Source organism: Canis lupus, chromosome 31 (assembly GCF_011100685.1).
Source record: "Canis lupus familiaris isolate Mischka breed German Shepherd chromosome 31, alternate assembly UU_Cfam_GSD_1.0, whole genome shotgun sequence".
Classification (NCBI taxonomy): Eukaryota; Metazoa; Chordata; class Mammalia; order Carnivora; family Canidae; genus Canis; species Canis lupus.
In genome coordinates, this window is record NC_049252.1 from 32,729,905 (window position 1) to 32,744,065 (window position 14,161).

The 14,161-nt window shown below is 42.6% G+C and overlaps 1 long non-coding RNA gene across 2 annotated transcripts; it reads left to right on the top strand.

Annotated features, from left to right (window-relative positions):
• Nucleotides 1-806: 806 nt before the first annotated feature.
• LOC111093514 lies at nucleotides 807-12,044 on the top strand. 2 transcript variants are annotated; one of them, XR_005382376.1, is made up of 4 exons: nucleotides 807-970; nucleotides 1,617-1,764; nucleotides 8,923-9,168; nucleotides 10,494-12,044. It is a non-coding gene; the product is annotated as an uncharacterized LOC111093514 (long non-coding RNA). The 2 variants fall into 2 exon arrangements; XR_005382377.1 differs by having other exon boundaries at nucleotides 8,992-9,168.
• The last annotated feature ends 2,117 nt before the right edge of the window (nucleotides 12,045-14,161 follow it).

Consider the following 14,161-nt stretch of genomic DNA (forward strand, 5'->3'; position numbering starts at 1 on the left):
CTTAGAAGTGAACACTTCCCTAAGGTCAGGAAGTGAGAAGTGGAAGGTGGTCATAGTTGAAATTGCTGATGTTGTGTGCACACGCTCGGGGATTATGTGCATGTTATGTGGGACCTGGCCCATGGCTCTTCAGATCTCCTCTCCTCCAGACTTCTCTTCCCCCTCCATTCTTTTCTCTATCTCTCTGTTCTGTTCTCATATTTTCCTCTTTCTGTTTTGTCCTTTTCTGATGTTCGCCTCCTGGTTCCCTGGCATCTACACTTACTCATTTGAGAGTCTAAAAAAGGTAAGAAGAAAGCTGAAATATGAAGAAGCACTTCATATTTTTTAAAGATTTATTTGAGAGAGAGTGAGTGTGAGAGAGAGATAGAGAAAGCATGAGCAGGGGGAATGAGTAGAAGGAGAGGGAAAAGAAGAGACCTTGCTGAACAAGGAATCTGACACGGGGCTCAATCTCAGGACTGCAGGATCAAGACCTGAGCTGAAGCTCAGATGCTTAACCTACTGAGCCATCTAGGCATCCTGGTATGTCACTACCAAGTTCTTTTTTTATTGCTAGGAACATCTCCTCCTGTTCAAAAATGGCTGTGAAACTTGGTTCATGGGAAACACAGAAGGACTTGGAAAAGTATATTTCTTCTTGACCTGTTGCTGCTGAGTTGGAGGTCACCCACAGCAGTGAGCTGCTAAAGGAGGAAGAAAGAAACATCAGGGAATCACGGGGGCCACTGCTGTCCATCTGAGAGAATTTCTGGAATGTTCTTCAGTCACAGCCTCCATCAGGGCACTATGACTTCATTCTCTGCCCCCCACCCTAGAATGTCTTCCTCCCACTCGGATCCCAGCAGTAAGCTCCCAGGAGCTCACTTTAGCTTGCCTGGGGGTGCCAGAGACCTCTGAGCTCAGAGATTTCCACTCATGGTGAATTTATGGAGAATCTGGTCACTCAGGATAACAAGTGGAGCCTATTGTAAGTGGATACTAATGAAACTGGAGATTTTGTTGTTTTGTGGAAAGTGTTTGCAAATCTTCCATCAGATGGTATCATGAGTGCTACAATGCAGTGAGATGTGGATGCACATGCATTTTGCTTTCCAGAATGAGTTTGACATAAGATGCACTTAAATCAGTGGATTGATTTGGAGAGAACATTCCACATTGCTAATTTAAAAATCCCACATAGAGGTGCCTTGAGTGGCTAACTTGATTTCAGCTCAGGACATGATCTTAGATCTTGGCAGCAAGGCTTGCATAGGACTCCACACTCAGTCTGCTTGAGATTCTCTCTCTCCACCTCTGCTCTCCCAACTGTCTTTCTCCCAAATAAATAAATACATAAATAAATCTTAAAAAAATACCCATGTATATGAAGATGGAATGTAGGAAGAGAGGAGAAGTGAGAGAGGCATGTATGATACTTTGAATTCTGGTAACCTCTATTTTACACATAAAAGATAATTGATTTTTATTATTTCATTCTATTATTATTATCTTTCACTTTTCTCAAGCACTAGTGATGGAGGTAAGTGTGATGGATTTTACTATAGTATAGGCAATGAAAATCTAAATACCTGACTCTTCCTATTTACTTAGTTGCCACCCATTTATCTTCACAGCTAAAGAACTCATTTTGGAGTTGACTGAATATGACACTTAATTCAAAATGATTCCTCAAGTGACCAGAATTCTCATCATAGCAGCATAAAACTGTATGATACCTATTATTCAAAACACGGTGCAAAGAAACAAGTTATTCTGCAGAACGTGAGTCTGTGTTAAATGTCTTCATTTGAATGCCATTCTATGTCTGGCAGTTTTTGAATGCAGTTGTACTCATGTCAAATACTGCTGTTTGGAAATAATATGTTTGAAGTATAACAGTCATCTTTTTCTTGAATGTGCTGGTTTTCTCCTATTATCTTTGCTTAGGTGTTTTCCAGAGTCCTGCTTGAAATGTTTGGTTTCCTGAGTGTCCATCCTGAAATGGATTTTTCTCTTCCTCCCACATGTCTTGAGCACAAAGTAGCTGATCAGTCAGTATTTTACTGAGTGGCAGAGACAGGAATATCCAGACTTCATGTGCTAGGTGACTCCTCAGACACTAAACATTTGATCAGGAGACAAGTCGTTCATAGCCGGAAGTTGGGAGGACATCCTACATCTCATGGCTCTTCACACCATTGTCCTTAACATGGATGGTACCTGAGTGTATTGGGGAACCTCTGGGGCTGGATTGGACATGAGGGTCAAGTCTGAACAGCTAGACTTGAAACAGTTATAACAACTCTGTGTTAAGCTCTTTACATTTTAATCTCATTTGATATTCACAAAAACCCTATGGGTAGATTCTGTGATTATAATAGGAAGACCTCAGCCAACCCAGAGATGGGACCCAGATGATATACAGGGCTAGGAGGATCAAGTGAGAGTCTGGGAGAACTAGGCTGAAGGGAATGGCGCATTGCCTCAGATCTAGAGTATTCAGGTTCATGAACCAAAGGATCAGAGAGCTGTGAGGAAGCAGTGTGAGTGAGTCCAGGGCTGGCTAGCCCACTATGGGTGGTTTCTAAGTTTGAATTAGGGAGCTGCTTCCAATGGTGTACTTGACCAATGCAAGGGAGCAGAGTAAAAATCAGGAGGCCATTAGCTCACCTGAGCAGTGGCCAGGATTCATAGGGTTGTGCACACTCCCTTAGGCTCTAGAAGCAATAGAACTTCCCAGGCCTGCTCCACAATTCTGACATGAGCCATCTGGGACTCCAGCTGACTCATCTGCTCAGCCACTGGGCTCTACTCAGGAGGGTGGTGAGCAAGCAGACACTGGTTTCTGCACTGCCTTGCCTTCTCCACGTGTCACTGCAAAGCCACGAGCTAATATCCTTAGCATTTGTTGTGTGGCTTTTTTTGTTTTTTGTTTGTTTTGGTGTTAAGAGATAGCAGAAGCTTTGCAGGAACAATTATACTGTCAGTACTGTTTGATGATGCTGAGCTAGCTCCTTGCTGATCAAGCCATTACATTTCTAAATATCATGTGTCTGTGTAGCTTGTTTTAACTTCTGAGCTGTCTAGGGAGGGGATGACAAGTTGGTAGCATGACACCCTCTGTTCAGCTGGATGATGTTACTAAATGGTGATATTACCCCAACTCAGCCTCAAAATCTTTCTCAATGGAAATTCTGGGCAGCCACTTTTTATTGGTCATAATCACCTGCCTTTCTCCTGGAAAATGTGATGATATCTGAGTAACCAGGAATTGAACTTTTAAGAATATTGAGTTCTGATGGCTTCTTGGATTATAGCATTCCAATAATCAATTGTCAGTAGTTAATTTATCATTGGTATAGAGTTAGTTGTTGAATATATTACTCCTGTTGATTATACTTTTACTTTAGGACATCTTTCTCCTTCCTGCCTTTGTCCTCACCCCAAGTAGAGAAGATTCAAAATCAGCTACGATACAATTACTACAGTACTCTGTGCCCGTCATTCTGGTCAATGCTTCAAAGTCTTTTTCTCATTTATTCTTTGCAGCACCCTTGCAAGGTAGGCTGGAGTATTACCCTTACTGAAGGGATGAGGAGACAGGCTCAAACAACTCACTCAGAGTCACACAGTAGATGGCAAAAGGAGGACTGGAACCCTGATCCACTTGACTCCAATGTCTATTATTTGTCCTATGATCTGAACCCAGCTTGTTTGAAAGGCACATTCATCCTTTGTGCTTTGGGAGGAGCCTGGGTAGTGCCATCATCCATGTGACCAATCTGTTAGAGTGGTCTCCCTCCAAGCAAGGTGTCCCGGGATGGTCCAGAACTCACGTCAGGGCTGGATTAGAACCAGGACAAGTAGAGCTGACTGGAACAGGAGGCCAATCTAACAGGTGAGTTTTATGTAACAGAGGTGAGGGAGCAGCAGAAGCAGTGCTGGAAACTCCTGGCTCCTATTTTCTGAGGCACAGTTACTTTGTTGTATTTCATGGCAAAGGAGCATTGTTTTGATTGATTTTAGGTGGAGAGGGATGAAGGCACTGAGGCTGGCTGTGAAGGGGATTAAGAAATTTAAAGCTAGATTTGTTTTGGGGCTGGATTTTGGAATTCAGGAGGTTAACACCACCTGAGTTTAGGAAACTTGTCTTCTCCTGGCTCAAAATATTGTGGTGTTGTTGTTGTGTGTATGTGTATTAAAAAAAAAATCTGTGTGAAGACACCAGTGTTAATATTCATAATAAAAGCTAATGCCTATGAGTCTCTAATGGTCTGGGCTCTCTCTTTTTTCTTTTTCTTTTTTTATTATTAGCCTCAGTTTAGCACCCTCAGAGAGATTGTTAGACTCAGATCTCCTGTACCATTGCTGTGGGAATAGGCATTAATGTCATTCTTCTTTGGTTGTAAATCCAGCTTTTAAAAACAGAACATCGGCAACACTCTGCCCGTAAACAATCCCAAATACTATGTGATCACCACCTTGGCCAAAAAAATGAACATTAATGAGACTGTATCCTAGCCATTGGTACAAATGCTGCAGGTTCTGGGCATAATTTCTACTAATGATTGAATTATACGCTTGGGTTAGGAACAAATAATTTTACTCAAAACCTCATCACAGAGATTAAGCGGAGCATTCTTCATTTTACTTAAGAGATGTAGACAGCTCGATAAGGGACTCTGGGCACCTGCCATATTTCCCCATTTGGAAGCGATCAGTCCCTGACCTGTGGGCATTTACTTGGTCTCAGAGCAGAGGAGTGGTGTGAGTATATCTGACCTGTCGGGGAGAAACAATCATAAATCATGCTCTACCGACTGAGCTAGCCAAAGAGGGAGAAACAATTTTAAACTCTGTTAATTCTGCTGTGCTCCCTGAATTTGGAAAAGCCCTTTAGTGTGATTTTGCCTGGAAACCTGTGCCATCCTCCACAATCCGCGCTTTGCTCCCAAGATATCTGCTAAAGTGTAGTTTGGTGACTCCAGACTAGTGCTTTAGTGCTGGACAACGATTAGGGTGACACATTTCTTTTGGGCTATATCTGATTATTTTAAATTCTGAGATTTTTACAATGCCTTGGTGGAATTTCCAGGACACCAGGAGTTCTCACAGCCTTGAGAATGTTCTCTACTCCAAAGGGTATTACTTGGCATTTAGAGGGCTATATCTCTGCTTGAGAGATGGGTTTTCCAAGCCTATGAGTGGATATGAAGACCCCTCTTACAATTTTGCGGGGGTAGGTGTAGATGGTTTTGCCCATCTACAGAGATGTCCTGATTCTGTTTTTGACCTACCTTTGGGCTACAGCATTGAATCTGACCCTATAACTCCATTTCCTCCCTCGAGCTGGTTCCACTGCAGAGCCTTCTGTCTTCCAGGGGATGCACTGTAGTCATAAGAGAAGATTCAGCATCTTCTTTGTTAAGCATCATTGAAGCATTATGTGCTTTTTGTGTAGCAGTGTGTAAACTCTCTTCTGAAGAAAGGACTCATCTATCTCAGGGTCATTTAAGTACAACGCTGACAGTTTGCTGGTTACAGCGGTTCCTCAAAAGGGAGAGGAGGACAATCTCTAATTGTGCAGCAAAGGCTAGGGAATTTTGGATTACAAAGGGAATTTGAGCAAGGATCTCCTAGCACCTTGAGCCAAGTCATATTTTGTCTAGGTCCTCTGAGAAGCATGTGTCAGGGTGGGATGAAACAGGGGTGGGCTTTATTAGGGGGAGCTATTGTGTGAGGGAAAATGGGGAGAAAATCAAGGCAGGCTGGTAGACGCATCCTAGACTCTCATGCTGCTAGTCTCTGGAAGGTTCTGCAGGGTTGTTGGGGCTCACTGTGTCTTCAGGAGCAAGGCTGTCTGGGTCATTGGCTAAGAGAACCCTGGGAAGCTGTGCAAATGTGGGGATGAGGAATTTCAGCACAGCACCTTGGTCAGTTACAGTCCTGGCAGTTGGAGGTCCGTAGGGCAGGCATCTCCAGGGGTTGCCACCGTCCACTTCTTTGAGCTTCCCGTGTCCTTAACTTAAAATAGAGAACTTGCTTTCATTAAATGCCTATTTTGTTCCAGATGCTGGACACATTCTGGAATCATAAAGGAAACAGAGGTGGGGGCCACGTGCCCCGCAGCAGAGGTGCTTTCGTTGCCAGCCTCCCTCTACAGACCAGAATTTTATTATAGGCTGGTTAGCATGTGAGCAGTAGAGACCGAATTAGGTTCACAGGCAGCAAAACCTCTTGGCCTGTAATGTCCCCTGTCCCACTGCTACTGGTCATCACCGCTGATTATGGCTGGACACTGACTATGAGCAGCTCCCATCACTCAGGGATGGCTTATATCTTTGCTGCCCCTTCTCCCTGTGTTTTCCTCACCCTCTTTGACGAGGCACAATTCAGGAACTTTCTCTCACATTCCTCTGCCAAGTTTGTAACAGGAGGGAGCAGCCACTCATACCCTTGCCTAGTCGGAAATGAGATTCCCGGCTGCCCTTTCAAATCTTTGCAAAAGTTTACAGTGTCCCTCTGTCTTCTCTGTGGAGTGAGGGTCTCATGCTTTTTGAGAGACAGTGCCACATGTGTGGGGCCAGAGCCAGGCTGCCCACCTGCCTCTGAGTCCACTTTGCACCTGCTGGCTGCGTGATTTAGAGCACATTGTCCAAGTGCTCTGTGTCTCAGTTCTTATTTGTAAGTGGGGACAGCAGAACCTGTGCACCAGGACGTTGGTGTCCTGGCCCTTTTCAGTCCAGAAAACCATCTAGGTGGAGGAGCTGGTTCTCCAGAATTTCTTGTATCCTTTCCAGGCTTTTCCATCACTCTACTCTATTTTTCATTTACTCAGAGCTTGAGTCTTTCCAGGGAACGAGCAGAACAACCAAGAGACAATAGAACACAGGGAATCATTGGGAGTCATCGAGAAGAAGATCCATGGATGTCCATTTGGGCAGAACTTTCTCCACTGACTGCGTTTTCTCCATTTCCGGGCAGTGTTGCTCAGCTGCTCTTCCCATTTCTCTTCCCATCATGGGCCTGAATAAGACAAAAGGCAGACCAGAGCCCACTTCCAGCTATGCTCTGGGCATGGCCATGGAATTACTTCCTCCCAACACAGCTTGAAGGACTTTGAACTTACCAGAGATGGTTTTGGGGATAAGGTGCACTTGTCATCCTGACTTTGGTACAGAACCCGTGTGCCATGCATGAGGCTCCAGGGAGGTGAGATGCTTGCACACAGCCACACAGCTGGCCCAAGAAGAACTTAATTCTGCTGTTTAAACCCACTGCTTTCCCACATAATGTTAAATTGCCTCTCATGTAAAAATGTATTGGTATTTTAATAGTGGCTCTGGGAAGTAAATGTGTTGATCTCAAGGCATACCTGTGATTTTAAGCATCCAAGTGGGAGTGAGGACAGTCAGCCAGTGGAGGTCCCTGTCCCTCGCCATCAGGGTCTGTCCACACGCTGACCTGGGGCAGTTCTAAGAAGGAGCGCCTTTCATTGCATGGCTAGCATAGAAGAATTCCTATGGCCCTGCAGAATTTTAGGCCATTTTCTACAAGGACAGGCTCTTCACAGAATTGAGATCACCACAAGAAAATCTGCTTGGACAGTGGCGGCTAATTTTATGTGTCCACTTGACTGGGCCACGGGGTAACCAGACTGCTGGTTAGACATTACTTCTGGGTGTGTCTGGAAGAGAAGAGGGTTAAATGGGCAGATGGAGTAAAACAGATTGCCCGTGCCAGTGTCAGTGGGCCTTGTCTAATCCACCGTGGGTCTAAAGAGAACAAAGAGGCAGAGAAGGAGGGATTGTCTCTCTCTGCCTGACCGCTAAGCTGGAGTGTCATCTTCCCCCTCTGATTTCCTGGACTTGGACCAACACTTACACTATCAGCCCTACTGGTTCCTGGGCCATAGGACTCAGACAAGAACTTACATCATCAGTTTCCCTGGTTCTCAGACTTTTGGGTTTGGGCTAGAACTACACCCCGAGCTTTCCAGGGCTTCTACCTTGCAGATGGCTGAACTCAGTTAATTTTTCTGTTTTGATGCCAGAACCAGTATCCAATAAACAATCACTGTATGAACATCTCAAAACAAACTCTCCTTCAGTTTTCTGGGGACAGTTTCTCTGGGCAACATCATTTATATATAAACTAGGCAGCAATGTTTGTGACTTAATTTCAGGGACATGATAAATTCCTCCAGATTAAAATCTTTACTTATCTTATTAGACTTTATCCAACTCTTGAAATTGATTTCAGGTTTGATTGGATTGGCTTTCATAATGATAGACTGTCTAGAAGCATGCTACCTTTTCCTACCTATTCCATAATCCCTAAAAGACTGACAACAAACAAGTTAAAACTGAATAGAGATGCCACAATCCAAGATAAGATCACACACATGCTTCTGTAGAAGTTGAGAGCAACATCCAGGCCCTTTCTAATGTGGACTGGAGGAAGCAAGAAGCAGGTGGAGTCCCAGGGGAAACTGAAGGCTGGTTTGTGAGGGTATGATTGTGGTAGTCACCAGCAAGGTTCACTCTACCCCTTCTCCTTTCTCCACAATATTTGGGCTGTAACAATGTATGAGAGACAACAGATTCAATAAATGAAAAAGAGTACAGCTAAGGAAATGGAAATAATAGAACAATCAGGGTGTATAATTAGTTTATCAAAGAGGTGAAGGTTTTTGGAAAGAACTAGATCTCTCAGGGATGGTTGTCAGACTTCTGCAGTGACATTCTTAACAAGTACTCTCTTATATCTGGAAAAAGAAACAAAATGAAGCAAAATGAAGCAAAAGAAGTTTCTTCTTCTTCTTCTTCTTCTTCTTCTTCTTCTTCTTCTTCTTCTTCTTCTTCTTCTTTTTGAGAGGAGTGGGTTCCATCATCCCATGACCCACTCATTCATTCAACATGTATGTTGAGTCCCTTCCAGGAGTCATACACTGTTCGAGGTGCTGGGATACGGTGAAGAACCAGACACACTTGGTCTCTGTTGTAACAGATCTTGCAGTGGGAGGATGGAAGGAGATACACTGTCAGTTGATAACTGAAGCAATAAGAAAACTTGGGAGTGCCATGTGTAAGAAGTGAAGCAGAGCAATATCATGGAGAATGTGTATCAATTGGCTGTGAAACTTAAGTGACATCTGAAGCTCAAGAAGAAGTCAGACATGTGAAGGTAAGGAAAGAAGAACAGTAAGTGCAGACTCCCTGGTTGGTCTGAGGAACCATAAGGCTGGTATTCTTAAAACCTAGTGGGTGAAGGGAGGTGGGCTATGGAAGTAGACTAGGAAGATGGGTAAGGGACCAGGTTCACCTAGGACTTTGTGAGGTGAGAACTAGCTCATTGTGCCATTCTAAGCTAAGTTGTTATTACCCCAAATTTTTTTTCAGTGCATAGCACTGTGAAGCTAACATGATAAATCCAAGCTCTATGGAGGTAAAACTCACCATGGGCCATAGAAGGCTCAATGTGACACATTGCAGGTTTGGTCATGGGGAGAACACCACTAGATGAGAACAGAAAGACCTCTTACTTTATTTAAGGAATAAACAGCAGCTTAAACTAAAAGCAAAATATATGACCACAGGAGCAAAGTTAAAATTGCTGCTTTTTAAAATATATCATTAAGGAAAGTAATAAGCCACAGACTGGAGGAAAATATTAGCAACACGTATACTTGGCAAAGGATTTACATCCAGAACACATAAAGAATGCCTGTAAATAAGTATGAAAGAGAAACACAATTTAATAACAAAAAATTGGGCAAAAAAACTTGAACAGATACTTCATACAAAAAGATATGGGAATAGCCCATAAGCACATGAAAAGATACTTGACTGTATAAGGAAAATAAGAAAGCATAATCATTAGGAAAATATAAATTAAAACCATAAGATACCACTGCAAACCCACTGGAATGTGCTAAAATTAAAAAAGACTGATAACCTTAATCATTGGCAAGGATGTGGAGCAAAGAGTACTCACAGACATCCTCGATGGCAGTGTAAAATGGCACAGCCACTTTGGAAATCTGTTTGATGGCATCTTGGAGAGTTAACCACACACCTTCCCAATGAGTCAGCAATTCTGCTCCTGGGTATGGCCCAAGACAAACAACATTTACCTACAAAAAGACTCATACAAGAACATTTATAGGAGGTTTACTCACATCAAAGACTGGGGATAATCCATACTTCATCAACAGGAAAATGGATAAGCAAATTGTGGTATATTTACAGTCATTTACTTGTGTGTCCCTTGGTGTGGCTCCACTCTAGTGCAGTTAGGTCTGTACCTTGTAGTAGCCAACACTGTCCTATAGAAGAAACACTGTTAAGGAAATGAAGTGATCACTCTAATATTGTTATTACCACTAGATCAATTGTAGATCAATGCATCATTAATTTATAAAGTTTGAGCTTTTTTTCTCTTTCTCACTGTTTCTTTTCTTTTACTCCCTTTCTCCCTTCTTCCTGGATTTTATTACATATATATTTCAGACAAAGTATCAGACAGCTCCAAGACCATACTCAGATTCTACTTACTACTTGAGATGGATGTATTGCTTGCCAAAGACTTTACTGCTTACAGGAATAAATTCATCTAGAGCCACTCTATGACCTCACAAAGGAATCAGTACACTGGCTTCTTAACCTGATATCCCCACTTTTGCAGTTTCTGCCCTATCAGTAACTAAACACACAGCACTATTAAACTTCCTAAATGACCAGTTAACTGAAAATCCCATAGACCCCTTCAGGAGAATCCTAATTACCTAAAGGATAAAGTCCAAATTTACTTCCCATCTAAGACTTGCAATGATAGACTCCCACATTCTTGTCCAGTTTTACATTCTGAAGCTGCTCTATCCCAAAGCAAAGATGGACTCCACGTTGTCCCCACCTACTAAATATATTTGTAACTCCAAACATTTGTTAACATTCTCCCTCTTGGAATGCCTTTGCTCCCTGTCCCACATGAATCCTACCCCACCCACCAAATATTCAGCCCCAGTGCCCCTTTTTCTAGAAAGCCTTTCCTAATGGTTTCAGTTCTCAATGAATCTCTTTACTGATTTTTTCCCCATGTTTATTGCTTAAACACTCTCAAGTATGGGATCCCCGAAAACATCTAAACTCACCTTGACCTTGACCTGAGTAAGGGCTAGAGCTTGCATAATTTGAACTTCCCATTGATGCTAATGATAGGAACACTTAGATTTCTTTAGCTGCCAAGCTGTGGGGTAGAAGAGGAAGAGGGTATAGTGGGGCCTGAAAGCTGTCAATAGACACTAAACATGGAGTCAAACTCTGCATTTCACCTCTACTCAACCCTCTCATTTCTCCTTCTTTATCCCCTTCACCATCTAAAGAATCCTATGAATAGTCTTCTCACATATGTGAAGAGGACTGAGGGAATACAGTACATTGAAGTTGTTATACTCAATGTTCTTAAGAATTCAGTAGAAATTCTAGTGTGTAATACTAACTTTAGAAACAAAACACTAACCTATGCTGTGGTGGACAGACTCTAAGATAACCCCCATTGACCTGCCTTCTGCTCTTCATGCCCTCTATATAATCTCTCTCCCCTTGAGTGGAAGCAGATCCTACAACTTCCAGAATGTGGCAAAGGTCAAAGGGTTTCTCAGATGCAATCAGGATCACAAAGAAGTTGATTATGAGTTAATCAAAGGGGAGATTATCATTGGTGGACCTGATGGGAGACTCCCTTTGCTGGCTAAGGTGCCTTTTAGGAGGGAGTCAGCTGAGCTGCTGGAAGTCTCTAGGAGCTGAGATTGGCCTCTGGCTGACATTCAGCCGGTAATTGGGATGCTCAGTCATACAACTGCCAGGAGATGCATTTTGCTAACAGCCTGTGTGAACTTGGGAGTGAATTCTTCCCCGTTAAGCCTCCAGATGAGAATACAGCCCAGCCAACATCTCGATTGCAGCCTGGTGAGATTGTGAGCAGAGGACTCGACTAAGCTATACCCCAAATCCTGATCCACCTAAACTGTGAGATAATAAATGTGCATTGTTTAAAGCGATGAAGTTTGTGGCTATTTGTTATGTGGTAATAAAGAACTGATGTATATGTGTTGAAGTAGTAGTTTACTCTCTTAAGGTAGAGAATGGAAACAGTATCTCAAATTTCCTTAAGAATATAAGAATAAAAGCAGTCAGTGTATTTGGTGTATTTAAGGGTATTTAGCAGGGTGTCCTTATTATACAAAAATGGATTGGCCACTGTTTCAGTACCTTCTGCATTTCACTCTCTAAGGAATATTGTCTTTCCTGTCCAGGTTTCCCTTGTCAAGTCCTCATCACCTTGCATATAGCGTAGGCAAGCAGCCACGAGTGTCTGGCCTCCTGACTCAGTTCACAGATGGCACAAATATTATCTACCTGTAATGGGAAGACTCTAATTACACACTAACAATTGGATCCATTCCAGTCTTATAACATTCTAAATTATTTGCATCAGAACATAACCCCTAAGAACCATTTTCAGATATATGGCACCATAAAACATAACCCAAATTAACTTGGCCATGAGCTTCATACCCTGTCACTGAATGTTTGCTTGCTAATATTTGCATAACTCATTACCACCTTTTTGTGTGTTTAGACAATGTATTGTTCATTTCTCCCTGTGATTAGCATTTTATTTAGATGCAATCTTTTCTCTGTTATGTGGCATAGTCCCTCAGGCAGAGGCTTGGGGCAGTTCCTTACTACGTACTTGCTTATGGGGTGGATGACTAGCCTGTGGCTGCCTTCTGGGTTGCCTAAGGCAATGACTATGTATTCTGAAATGAGTCGTAGTTAATAGTTTTTCTTTTGCATAAGACTCTCTCTACCTGTTTGGGGAAACAAACTGAAAGCTGTTGGAGGGGAGGTGAGTGGGGGGATGTGATAACTGGGTGATGGGCATTAAGGAGGGCACTTAATGGAATGAACACTGGATGTTATATGCAACTGATAACTTACTAAATTCTACTTCTGAAACTAATAATACACTAAATATTAATTAAATTGAATTTAAATTAAAAAATAGTAAGCTCTTCTTTCAAAAACATTTTTTTTTTTTTTTTAGTTTGCAAGGACAGCACCTCCCCCCACCTAATCAATCTGCCCAGCACTATTGTGGTAGACCCTACATGAAAACATAGCTTAAAGCTTCCTTTGCCTACTCAAAATGATCTATATCCTTACTCTCATTCAAGAGAATAATTTCTAGGAATGCCTGGGTGGCTCAGCTGTTCAGCGTCTGCCTTTGGTCTGCCTGATCCTGGGTCTGGGGATCGAGTCCCACATTGGTCTCCCTGCATATGGAGCCTGCTTCTCCCTCTGCCTGTATCTCTGCTTCTCTCTCTCTGTGCCTCTCATGAATAAATAAATAAAATCTTAAAAAAAGAGAGAATAATTTCTAGAGAAGGTAAAAGGGAGAATATATGTTCAATAAAATTATGAGTAGGCCAAAGTCTACTTGGTGACTAACCCTATTTTATGACCATTTATTCTCTGTGGGAATCCCGCCTGGCATCTGTATTAGTTAGCTAGCACTGCCATAACAAAATATCATAGACAAGATGGCTAACCAACAGAAATTTCTTTTCTCACAGTTCCAGGGGTTGGATTTCTGAGGTCAAAGTATCAGCAGGTTTCTTCTGAGGCTTCTCTTCCTGACTTGTGGATGGCCACCTTCTCACTATGTTGTCATGTGGCTTTTATTCTGTGTGTGCGTATCTGTATTCTAATCACATCTTCTTATGAAAACACTAGTTGTACAGGATAGGACCAAGCCTAATGACCTCATTTTAACTTAAGAACTGCCTGAAATTCCAGTCTCCAAATACAGTCACATCTTGAGGCATTGGGAGTTAAGGGATTCAATGTATGAATTGGGGAAGGGCACAATTTAGCCCCTAGCAGCATCCCACTTAGAATCCAATTTCAGCAACATAATGAAGATTGACTCTGGAGGTGGAGGAGCTCCTGGAAACCTCTGAAGTGATAGGTACAGAATTGGTTTTCAGGGTTGGCCAAAGTCTCCTCTGGACAGTGAGTCAAGAATGGCCCATGGCCATTCTCAGAGATTGGATCAATTGAGGCAAAGCCAATGCCAGTTTTCTCCAAGACCCAAGAAGAGGCAGTAGAAACCC